We start from the raw sequence: 13149 nt of genomic DNA on the forward strand, positions 1-13149 counted from the left end.
CTCTGCTTTTGTTTCCACAGAAAGCCAGAGGCTATGGATTTGTTCCAGATTAAGACACATCAGGTTTGACCAGCCAAGACCCCCTGAAAGGTCTCCGATGACACCATGGCCCAGATGATCCAACATCCAGAACGGTTTGAAGGCATCTGGCTCAGACGATACAGCCTCATGGACTATTCCATAATCCTAAAATTTTCTTTGTTTCCCCATAAGATACAGCGCCCCCCTCCAGCAGGAAGTAGTAAGAGAAGCTACGCCCAAATTCCCAAATTATATGTAATTTTACTTTGTTAAGGTTAAAACCTTCCTTTTTGAAAAAAAAAAAGGGAAGTGCTGTGGGAAGTTCTGTATGGCAAATGTGTTGCTAATTAGTCAATAAATAAAACACTGATTGGCCGTTGGCTAGGCAGGAAGTGTAGGCGGGGCAAGGAGGAGAATAAAGCTGGGAAGTGGAAGGCTGAGTCAGAGAGACACTGCCAGCCGCCACGATGAGAAACAGCATGTGAAGATGCCGGTAAGCCACGAGCCATGTGGCAAGGTATAGATTTATGGAAATGGATTAATTTAAGCTGTAAGAACAGTTAGCAAGAAGCCTGCCACAGCCATACAGTTTGAAACCAATGTAAGTCTCTGTGTTTACTTGGTCGGGTTTGAGAGGCTGTGGGACTGGCAGGTGAGAGAGATTTGTTCTGACTGTGGGCCAGTCAGGAAAACTCTAGCAACATGTGGTCATTCGTGTCTGTCATCCAAAGGCTTGGGAAGCTGAAGCAAGGAGACTTCGTTAAATTTAAAGGTAGCCTGATCTACATAATGAGTTTCAAGTTATCCTGGGCCTGTACAATGAGACCTTGTCTCAAAAACAAAAAATATGAGCAAGCATCTGAATGAGATATACAGGTGACATATTGTTGAAATTATAGGATATCCAAGCTAATTATTAATACTTAATAGTTCCTAATAGAAATAGAATATGTTATAAATTATTATATTTTAAACCAAATTTACCTTAATCACCTTACAAAAGAATTAACTAAAACATCAATTAAGGACATTTTTTGTTAGAGTAGATTTTGAAAAGGACCCAACTTCATTGCATGCACATGAAACCAATTTAAATGTAAAAACCTCTCACACATGAACAACACAATGAGTGAGAAAATATATCATGTTAATCTGTAATAAATAAAATTCTTCGGGGGGTGTGTGGCCTTGGAATATGAGTGTAGAAGCAGCTGGATTAATAATGCACTTTCTTCAAAATGGGTAAAAGCACTAGTAGTATGTTTTGCTGAAGAATATTCACTTGCTAAGAATGTCTAGATGTACTTACACATGAATACTTTCTTTGAAACTTGAAACAAACAAGGGATTGTTTTAAGATCTCCACTGCGAGAATTTGACACACTTACAGGAAAGAAAACATATTAATGTGTGGAGGCTCCTCTAAGACAGCAGCCATCAGGACTTTCCTGTTCATGTAGGAGTCTACATTCAGCTCCCAGCAACAATGAACATTATAATTTATATACTTAGAAGATGACTGTTCTACCAGCTTATTGCCCATAGAAGAAGATCGGGTACAAGTCAACCTTTTATTACTTTGAGAAGTTAAGTGTAGAGGATTTGTTTTAGTTCAGTTCATTATCAGCTCACTGTGTTCCTATACAGGCCTGTGGTGAGGAATAGCATCATAGTTGTAGCATAACATGCTTAATTTATGGAGGACAGGACAAAAAGAGATAAACAAGAAGGGGCTAGGTCAAAATATGTTTCATGAACATGTTCTGCTTCCTCTAACCACCTAATACCCCATTCTTTCTTGGGTCTGAACAGAGTTCTCAAATGAATAAATAAAAATGGCTAAGAAATAGCTCAAAAATGTTAATCATCCCCAGAAATTAGGCAAATGCAAATTTAAACAACTTTGAGATTTCATTTCACCCCAGTCAGAATAGCAAAGATCAAGAAAACAACCACCAAAAATATGCTGGAGGAGATACAGGGGAAAGGGAATCCTCACTTACTGTGGGTGGGATGGCAAATTGATGTAGCCACTATAGATACCGGTGTGGATAATTCTCAAAAATCTAAAAATAAGTCTACCATATGTTCCAGCCACACCACTACTTGGCATATGCCCAAAGGATTGTGTATCATACCCCACAGGTACTTGCTCAGCCATGTTCATTGCTTCTCTATTCACAACAGGTCAGAAATGTAAACAACGTAAATGTCCTACAACTTTCTTAGTTACTGTTATGTCTATTGCTGTGAAAAAAAAAACAGGAGGACCATAGTGATATTTTATTTGTGCTGAAATGTGATTTTATTTGTATGTTAATAAATAAAGTTGCCTGGAGATCAGAGGTCAAAGCGAGCCATAAGCAGAGGCAGGTGGTGGTAGCACATGCCCTTAATCTGATCACATGGCAGGCAGAGTCTCCGTGGGGTCAAGGACACAGCCAAGCATAGTAACAGGAGCCTTTAATCCTAGTACCAACCATAGAGATCTGGAGGTCTGTATAGACAGGCAGTGATGAGGAAGTCATGTACCTGGGCTTAGAGCCAATGAGAATGTAGAACAGAAAGGCAATACAAACAAAAGTCAGACATTAGAAGCTCTCTCTCTCTGGGGAAGCTACTGCTGGGGGTAAACTAAAGTTAGTCGTGGCTATTGCTCTGATCTTTTTGGCTATTTCTTCTGTATTTGGCTCTGTGTTTCTTATTTACTAAGACTGTTTAGAATTTTGTCTACATAGGACGAAATCAACTTATAAAGGAAAGTGTTTAATTGGTAGCTTGCTTACAGTTTTAGAGGGTTAGTCCATGACCATCATGGCAGAGAGCACGGCAATAGGTAGGCAGTAATGGTGCTGGGGCACTAGCTGTGAGCTCAGATCTGATCTGAGATCTCTAGAGAGGAGAGAGGGGATGGGGGAGAGGGAGAGGAAGAGAGGGAGAAGGAAGGAAGAAGGAATGGAGGGAGGGAGAGAGAGAGAGAGAGAACGAGAGGAGAGACTGGTCCTGGCATGGGCTTTTGAAACCTCAAAGCCCACCCTCAGTGACAAACCTCCTTCAACAAGGCCACATCTCCTAAAAGTCCTACCATCTGGGAACCAAATATTCAAACATATCAGCCTGTAGGGGTAATTATTGTTCAAACCATTAGAGACCATGAGAGAAAACCACAACCAATAAAATGCAGATAACAAGAGATCATCTGGTGCCCAGTTTCAACTAATACACCTACAACACAATCCTCACATATAAGGCTCTGAGATCTTTGCAGAACAGGGGCTGATAAAATTGTAAGAGACATAGAAATGGTACATTTGCTGTGAGACTGTCTTCAACAAATATCAGAAAGCCTGCACCCATGAATTCTCACCTGCATAGCTGCTTAAACAAGACTGGAACAATGATGACACCAATGAATATGTTAACATGGAAGGAGGAAAGCTCACAGAGCCTCAACTACAGACTAAGAAGTATAGGCAATTGGAAAATTCTGAGAATGGAAGAAATGGTCTTCCCTAAGTAAAAGCTTCTGCAATTTCTTGTCCAATACCAAATGGTCAGCTATGAGATCATGTATATACAAGTAACATTATATGGACTGATCAGGATGTATCTATATATTTATACAAATTTTTATATATGTGTATATATATATATATATATATATATATATATATATATATAAAATATTTAAAGAAAAAAAGCCAATAAATTTGATAAAGAACAAGGGGGTACGTAGGAGAGGTTGGATGGAGCAATGGATGAGATTATATAATCTAATCAAAATTTGTAAAAATTTTTAAATTGTTATATAAAAGAAAATAAAGTACACCATACAAGAAAACTGGTCCTTAGTTTGGAAACTAATGCAAATGTTTCTGGTCTGATGGTGCTCTTCCTTTGGAACAACTTTCTGGGATTGAACAATGAGCTATGCTGAAGTAACTGAGCATTGCAGGTATTGAAGACACTTTATCTCTGTCATGAAAAGTTTCCCTATAATGTAGAAATTTAAAAAAAAAAAGAGAGACCTGGAGTAAAACAGATATGTTTGCAGGATAAATCAGAATTGACAGAACAATTGTTAGGAGAAACATTTTTGCTTATATTTGGAAATTTAAGTTTATTTCAGAGTATAACTTTGACATTAATAAATGAAAGCAGTGTTGGGTTCTACATAGCAATGATATATTTGGGGTAATTATTCTATCAGGTTGTGTTGGATTAATCCTGTGTGTTCAGTGTGGTCAGTTGACACAAGAAAGTATAATTTATGAACAGAAAGAACAAACATTGATCTTTTTGCTTAATATGTATTTTGGCTTCAGAAGAAAACATAATCATAAGAATATCTACAAAAGTTCAGAGGATTCTTTGAGCAATATCTGTCACTGAAAGCTCTTAAGAGGCCGGGGTGCCATTCAATTAATCTAGTGTAGATTGATTAAAAAAAAAACAGCCCTAAAGAATGGATAAGTAGCCTGAATAAGAGACAAGTATTCATCTAGTCAAATAACATCCTCATTAAATTCTCAACTACATACCAGATTGGTCATATATCTGTTAGGCTAGTGAATTAACATATCATAAGTAATGAAATATAGGCAAGTTATTTTGAGCAACTACAGAATATGGCTCTATGGAATTATGGGACTGCAGAAATACTGTCTTCATCTTCATTTTGTACCTTAAAAGAATAAACACAGCTGGATTTTGTTATTGCTAAGAAGTCAAAAGTCAATTCCTTGTATCTGGAGCTTGTATTCATTCCATAGAGCTTCTATAGCCACTCCCACACCAGGTGCTTATTATATGAGGAAATTATTGTCTTACATTTCTAAAGGCCAAAATAACAAGATAAAAGTGTACACAAGACCCTTATCCTTCAAAACACATGTAATACAATATTTTTTACCTCTTCTTGTCTTTTTGAGGAGGTAGATATCAATCTTTGTCATTTCTGGACTTATATCTGCATCACTTCATCCTCTCATCTGTCAGTACATGGAATTATCAGTGCAGCTACATGTTCACCTCGTCACATGGCAACTTTCCCTATTATAAGTCAGCCATATTTGATTAAAGACCCACTATATTGACAGTAGATCATTTTTATTACATTAACAAAGATTCTATTTCCAAACAAGGTCACAGTTTCAGTTAACCAGGAGTTAAGATTTCAAAATATTCATTTTTGGGTGTGGTCACAGTTTCAAAACAAAGTTTTTTAAAGTTCTCCCATGTCCCTACTTTTCTCTCCAAGTTAGGCCTGGGACAGCATCTGAACCAGAAGGGACATGTTTCTCTACAAAGAATTCATAGTAAGCAGTAAGTGCTTAACACTGTCAAAGACTAGAGCTAAACACAATGTCTGGGATTGGTTTGCTCTCACTGGGGCCTTAGGGAAAAATACTTTGGCTAATTCTGTGGGTAAGAAATTCCATGAGTAAGAGACCAAGAATATTTCTTGAATCAACTTTTCAGAATTCATACATTGTCAAATTTAACTGAGTATAGCAGAGAAGAGACCAGGGACATCCAGGTCACTGAGAAACCCTCAGATTTTACTAACAATTTGATAATTTATGATTTTTAGAATTATACTAGGAATTAGAATGTAATAGCAAAAGTTATATATATATATTATATATATAATGTGTAATTATTTATATAAATATGTGATAGACAAGAAGAAGAGAAAAATTGAAAATTAAGGAAAGGATGGAAGAGATATCATGATTAGTGGGGCTGAGTAACTGCCTGAATTGAAGTAGTGTCTGACACTTTCCTAGTAGTACAAAGGCAGAAAAATTTTTGTATGTTCCTATTATGCTTTGTTCAGATGACCACACTCTTTCCCCAAATCTGTGAAATGATTAGCTTATATGGCAAAAGAGACATTTTAGCTGTGATTAAAACCAGGAGTTTTAACATAGGGAGATTATTTTTCAGTCGTCTAGTTAGCCTAATATAATTTTAGGAATATTTATAAGATGACTTAAAGAGCATAAAAAACAGAAAAAATGAGGGGACATAAAATAGACATTTGAATGATTTACTTCAAAGATACAAAAAGGAGTCATTAGCCAATGAATCAAAAAAAGGTTCTATAAAACTGAAAAATAAATATTCAAGAATATTGATGTTCCTCTTGAGTCTCCAGAATAAACCACACCTTGATTTTTAAGAAGACTAATCTCAGATTCGTGACCTCCAAGAGTGTAAGGTAAATCTGTTTCATTTGATATCAAGTTTCAAACAATTTAGCAATGATTTTCACCACACCCAAACTTCTATATTTGCATAGTTTGCCCTAGTTGAAAATATTGTTTTCTATAGGATATATGTAAATTTGATGGAATGACTAAAAGATGGACAAAACATTAAGTTCATTAAATACAACTAATTACCTGAGCATTTAAGAAACACCTACAAATCTATTTGTGCCTTATATAATAACTATTTTGTTGGAATTTTGTTGCACTATAGCACCAAAACTTGGCACATATTTAGGGCAGAATATGTGAACGGGGAGTCAATACAATCTGGCATACCAATTTGAGGCAGGACCAAAGCCTTGCCCCTTGCATCAAGGTGGAAGGCCTTACTGCCTCTGAGGAGTAGATGGGGGGAGACAGGGGAGCTCACGAGAAGGGGAGGGAGGGGGAACTGTGGTTGGTATGTAAAATGATAAATACATGATTGGAAGTTAATCCTGATAAGTTTAAACTCATATGGGATAAAACATAAACTTTATCACAATGAATAACTACATGTAGTACTAATGGGCTAATGTAAAGGCTATATATATGTAGAAAGACTTAAAATTTATCATATCATATACTATACATTAATTTCCTGCCGGGCAGTGGTGGCGCACGCCTTTAATCCCAGCACTCGGGAGGCAGAGCCAGGCGGATCTCTGTGAGTTCGAAGCTTGCCTGGGCTACCAAGTGAGTTCCAGGAAAGGCGCAAAGCTACACAGAGAAACCCTGTCTCGAAAAAAAAAAAAAAAAAACCAAAAAAATCAAGTAAAACAAAACATCTTTACACAAATGTACTATCTTAGTATTGTGAGGGTAAAAATCCAACATGAACTTCACTGAACTACAATCAAGGCTCAAGAAAGAAATGTTTATTTGCTTTTTCCTGCAATCTCTTGCATATGCCCTCTTTATCTTCAAAGCCAACTGTACATCGATCTTACTGTCTCCATTTTCCTTATAACACTATCAAAGCATGCCTGTCTTGAAAACCAGGTTGATCTCCTCCCTACAAACTCAACTCTTTAACGATTTTGATTTCATGATCCACCATAATGGCGACTTGTTATACAATGTAACCTATTCACAAACTGTAGGGACTATACCACAGGTAACTTGCAGTAGAAATCATTCAGCTTAGTACTTAATACTTTTCAATCTTTTTCTCTTTCTTAAGAACTGAATTTCACTACCACTCAGTCAACCACTAACATCTCTCATTTGCGTTGTTGTAAGACAGTAACTTCCAGCAAACCTGTTTATATAACATTGTATCCCCACCCTAAATCTAATTATAGATCACATTTGATAGAGCCAGGCAGAATTGAGTTTCTGACCTTATTTGTATGAATATTGTTTCTCAGATAATTCAGAAATAGGAACAATATTCAAATTTCACTTTGATTGAATGATACAGAAATGCAAATAAGCAAGGTAAAACCCACAACATTTATATTTGTTTCATGCCCTACTTCCAAATCATGCTAAAGCCTAGTTAAAAACTTGCCTTTTAGCTTCATGAGACAGCCAATTTTATGTTAATTGCCCCCTTTGCTTCATGTAAGAACAGTATACCTTTAACACATTAAATAATTTATAATTTCTACCACATAGTATAGTTACTTATGATAGAATGAATAAATTGAAAATATGAATGAGTGAAATAAGTTTTCCATTATCCTATAGGGGTCCATGATAATGTTGAGGCAAGAAACAAATTATTTTGATTTTCATTGTAGGTTTGTCTCCCTTTTCTTGTGAAACAAATCAGGTAAGGGGATAAAGAATTGTTTCAATGGTCAAGTGCTTAATGATCTTCCAAAGGACTTAAATTCGTTTTTCAGCAGCCATGTCAACTTACTCACAACTGCCTGTAACTTCAGTTTCAAGGAATCTAATGCTCTGCCGCAGGCATTACATCCTTATGAACAAGCTAAACACACACACACACACACACACACACACACACACACACACACACACACACACACACATTTAAATAACAGTAAAATATTAAGATAAAACAACATCTTTAAAACATTTACTAGGTAAAACCTCAGCAAAAAATCAATGTTATATTTTGAATAAAATCTTTAGAGCATTTAAATAATAAACCACTAATAATTATTCAAGGCAAATTTCCATTATATTTAAAATTTGACATTTATTTCCAAAATAATTTCTACTTATCTTTATAATTAGCTTTTAAGTTTTATCTTTCATTATTGATGATTATAAAGCAATTGTTCTTATCTTGAAAATGACTTTCAAAAACTATTCAATGCATGGCCACTTTTATACTGGTTGCCTTGAGCAGATGGCCCAAAATACCTCCACCTCAAAGAAAAGGCAATTCCTGTGGTAATGCCCAGCCATGTGCTTTCCAACTCACTACCTTTTTTGTGAGTGTGCTTATATGTAACATGCTTATTTGATTCAGAGAAATGGCAAATTATTTATAGTTTGCACTGTTTCAACTGAATTCTTAAGTAATATCTCAGTATAGAATGCCTCATCCACAGACAGTAATTCTTAGTTGTGACTATTTAGGAGAAAATTAATATGTAGGAGAACAAGGGGGAAGGAAGACCTGCTATAACTTTGGTTTTGATTCACAATAAAGTCAGCTTTATTTACAAAAACCCAATGTATGAAAGTATTCTCCCAATATAAAAACAAACTTGTATCAGTGATCTTCTACTATTCCTGAAAGATTGGATGTTCCATAAATACTACCTTGAAAATGTCCCTATGGAATCTATGATGATGACATACATTTAAATGCAAGTGGAACAATAATTAAATGCAAAAGCAACAATTTACAGAAAAGTATGACAAGACAATATGATTTAGATCAACTGTTTTAATTGGGGGAAGGAGACACTTATGCCATATCACTCCTGTGACAGTCAAAGGACAAACAGTTGGAACTGATACTCTCCTTCAAGCATGTGGCTTGTGGGAATTTGACTGAGATCTGTAAGCTTGGCAGTAAGTGACTTTACCTGTTGATCAATCTTATCATCACTAGATCAATATTTTGCTTTCAAAAAAATCATGGGCTAACAAATGATACAAACATGTTATGATTTCATTTATGTTGCCATGACAAAATATCCTGACTAAAAGGAGCTTAGTGAAGAAAGGGTTCATTTGTTTTGCAATTCCATGTTAGTCAGTCCATTATCACAAGGAAGTCAAGGCAAAAACTTAAGACATCACCTCCAGAGTTGAGAGCAAACAGCAAAGAGAAACAGATACATCATTGTATGATTTATCCTCTCTTGTGCTGTTTAGGAGTTTCTGGCTAGGGAATGGCAGTGTGGTCAGTCTTTCTATATCAATTAAAATATAGACAATCCCCACAGGCATGCCCATAGGCCAACTTGATATAGATAACTCTTCATTAAGACCTTCTTTCCAGGTAATTCTAGCTCATATCAAGTTCACATCTAAAAGTAACCAGCACAAGCCATATGGGCAAGTAGAAATGTTGTCAGTATATCTTTGAACTTGAGAATTACAATACTTGGACCAATTTTGCCACTTGGGCAGTGAAATGTCAGACTGAGGAAATGGCTTTCTAACCATGATGTAGATGCTTATAGATGTTGATTGGAAATTTCATGGGACCACAGAAAGAAGTTTGGGGGAAAGTGAGCCTGTAGATGTAACTGTCTTGTTAAATAAGAAACACAGAGCCAAATACAGAATTAAAAGCCAAGAAGTCAGAGCAATAGCTAAGAGCTGAGATTAAAAACCTTACCCTTCACTGCCACTGCTGTCCTATTAGAAACTGAATGTGAGAACTCCTATAGGTGGCATATTAGTAAAAAAGTAAGGGCTGTTTCTTGTTGTATACATTGTGTATATCAGGAAGCTGGGGCAGTAGGATTACAAATTTGAGGTCAGCCTGAGCCACAAAGTGACGTCAAGATTAGCCTGAGCTGCAATGAGACCTTATCTCATAATAAAACAAAAACAAATAAAATAAATATGAGGAAGTGAGAGAGAATATGAATGAACTGTGGGAACAGCAGCAAAGGTCAAAGGCCAACTGTGGAAATGTCATATTCAGGGTGCCACATGAACCTTGTCTTGCAAGGGGTGAATTATAAATGGGCTTAAGAAATAGGGGATTTCAAACAAAAGCATTACTATAAATAAAGTGGAGATGTGAAAATGTAGATAAGTTTTGAGAATGATAAAGAACTGAAGAGTCACTTACAGTATAGAGATATTGGAAACAAAGTAGCAGTAGATGGTACCAGAAACACTGGGGACTAAAATGATATCTAAGTCTATGAATTCTAAACATATATCTCTAGTACTTTCTTTTCCAGCTTTCAGACTCATCTTGCCAATTGCCTCATAATCATTTTTACTTAATTATTTTTAAAGATGTTTAATTTAATTTATCCAAGAATTAAAATCTTGTTCTTTTTCAGTCTTCCCAATCTTAGTAAAAGGCACCTCATATCAATGAAACCACTGACTCAAATGAAAAAGCTAAAGGACATGCTCTGGTCTTATCTCTCACCACAAATTACCATTAGTCTGTGTAAGCTTTGCCTTTAAATTATGTCTTTAATCAATTAATTTTTCACTGAATCCTGGTACAAATGAGTCTAATTTCTCATATGGACTATAGCAATATCTTGACATATTTCTCTGATTCTAAAGTGCCATGTCTTTGTATACATTAGAAAAATTTTCACTTCCATGAGAGATATTAGTATATGCAACATGAACAGTAACTTGAAATATGTCTCTATATTAGGTCTTGTTTACTTGTGCTTTTATTTTATAAGAGGACAGTGTCTTAAATAGCTATGCATCCAAAGAGAATAAGACACATGGAGTAGAATTTGGCATAATCATAGTCAATTTTCAAATGCTTAAGGAAGAAGTAATTCTAAAGTTTGTATGTATTTTAGTTTTAGAATAGTTTGTTCCTCAATATTATTGTGCAGTGATAGAGTGATGTATACCCAAGACACAATTAGTCACACAAGCACATTTTACAGTGTTAGATGGCACTATACTACTTTCAATTCAGTAAGAATTGTATCTGGAAGTTTTCCTGTGTCCTGCCTGCTCCCATAGCTGCTCAGATCCAAGTAAACACACAGAGACTTATATTAATTAAAACTGCTCAGCCATTAGCTTAGACCTACCACTGACTAGCTCCACCATTCAAACTCAGCCCATTTCTGTTAATCTATATGTTGCAACATATTCTGTGGCTTTGCTTGTGTGCCATTACATGCTGCTCCCTGGACAGTGGGCTGGCATCTTCCAACTCAGCCTTCCACTTCCCAGAATTCTCCTTGTCTGTTTATCCCACCTAGTCTGGCTACTGGCCAATCAACATTTTATTTATCAACCAATCAGGGCAACACATTCACAGCATACAGAACATCCCACAGCAAAGAATTAAAAATATGCTGAGGATAAAATTCTTTCCTACATGACTGATTCTCATCTCTTGTTCATTTATATCAGTCATATGATTTACACAAAGTAAGCTTCCAGCTAAAAACATTATACCTTATGTTGCATTTTTTCAAGAGATATATGTATGATTTACTCTTTTACTTTATTCAGATGTTGCCTCTTAAAGCACATCTTACTTGACTAACAATGAAATTATTTCTCAAATAACACTTGAAAGATCCATTTATGTCATTATGTATCTACTTACCTTGCTTTAATTTTCTCACTTAGCACTTAACAGTGTCTCAAAAGATATGACATATTTGTACATTAATTCACTCAAGGCCTCTTCCAATCAAAAGAAAGTAGCTTGAGAAGTTGATCTGTCATGTTCACTAATATGCCTACAGTCTCTGCAGTCTTCTGAACTTCTACTAAATATGTGGGAATAAAGATCTGTCCTTGCACTTTGGAAAACATCTCAGGAGCCCAGGGCTCTCTCTAATCACTCAGACATTATATACCATAGGAAAACTTCAGCACACACCACCACCACCACCACCACCACCACCATCACATAAGTTCCAGAAATAAATGTTAACAACAATAATGATAAAAATCCTTACAAAGAAAATCTTGCAGGTATGGAGGTACACATCTGTAATCTCAGGTACATAACAAATCCCAAGCCAACCTGTGGCACATTCATACTAATAATAAAACAAAAAGAAAAAGAGAGACCCAGGCAGTGATACAATGAAAGGTTAACATGGAGCTTCGTTTTTAGTACAGTGGTTCTGGGCTTGAATACAGGGCATGCATTTGCAGTTCCTCATTAAGACAAAATCAACAATATAAAAAATAAAAGTAATGGAATAGGAGCCATCAAGATGTTTGCCACAAGCCTGAGGACCCAAGGTGGATTCCTGGAATCCACATGCTAGAAGAGAACCAACTTCTACAGACTGTCATCTGACCTCTGCACTCACAGTGTGGCACTCAGATGTGCAAACAGAAATATAAATAAACCAAATATTCGCAGTGAGAAGAATGGATTAAGAAAACGTGGTACATATACATAATGGAGTACTACTCAGTAGAGAAAAACAATGACATCATGAAATTTGCACAGAAAAAGGATAGAACTAGAAAATACCATCCTGAGTGAAGTAACCCAGACTCAGAAGGACAAACATGGTATACACTCACTCATAAGAGGATACTAGATATAAAACAAAGGACAATCAGACTGCGACCCTCAGATTCATGGAGGCTACCTAGCAGGGGGACCCTAGGATGACTGTGGCTTATAATAAGTTTTGGTTTTGCCCAATCACTGGGCAAGCTTTAGTGAAACATTTCAATATTATAAGAATTTGTACCATATCAAGCTGATGAAAGAATATGATGGCTGTACTTTCAGGAGGGGAGG

This window comes from Peromyscus californicus, unplaced genomic scaffold, assembly GCF_007827085.1.
Source record: "Peromyscus californicus insignis strain IS unplaced genomic scaffold, ASM782708v3 Scaffold_10__1_contigs__length_136768540, whole genome shotgun sequence".
NCBI classification, from domain to species: domain Eukaryota; kingdom Metazoa; phylum Chordata; class Mammalia; order Rodentia; family Cricetidae; genus Peromyscus; species Peromyscus californicus.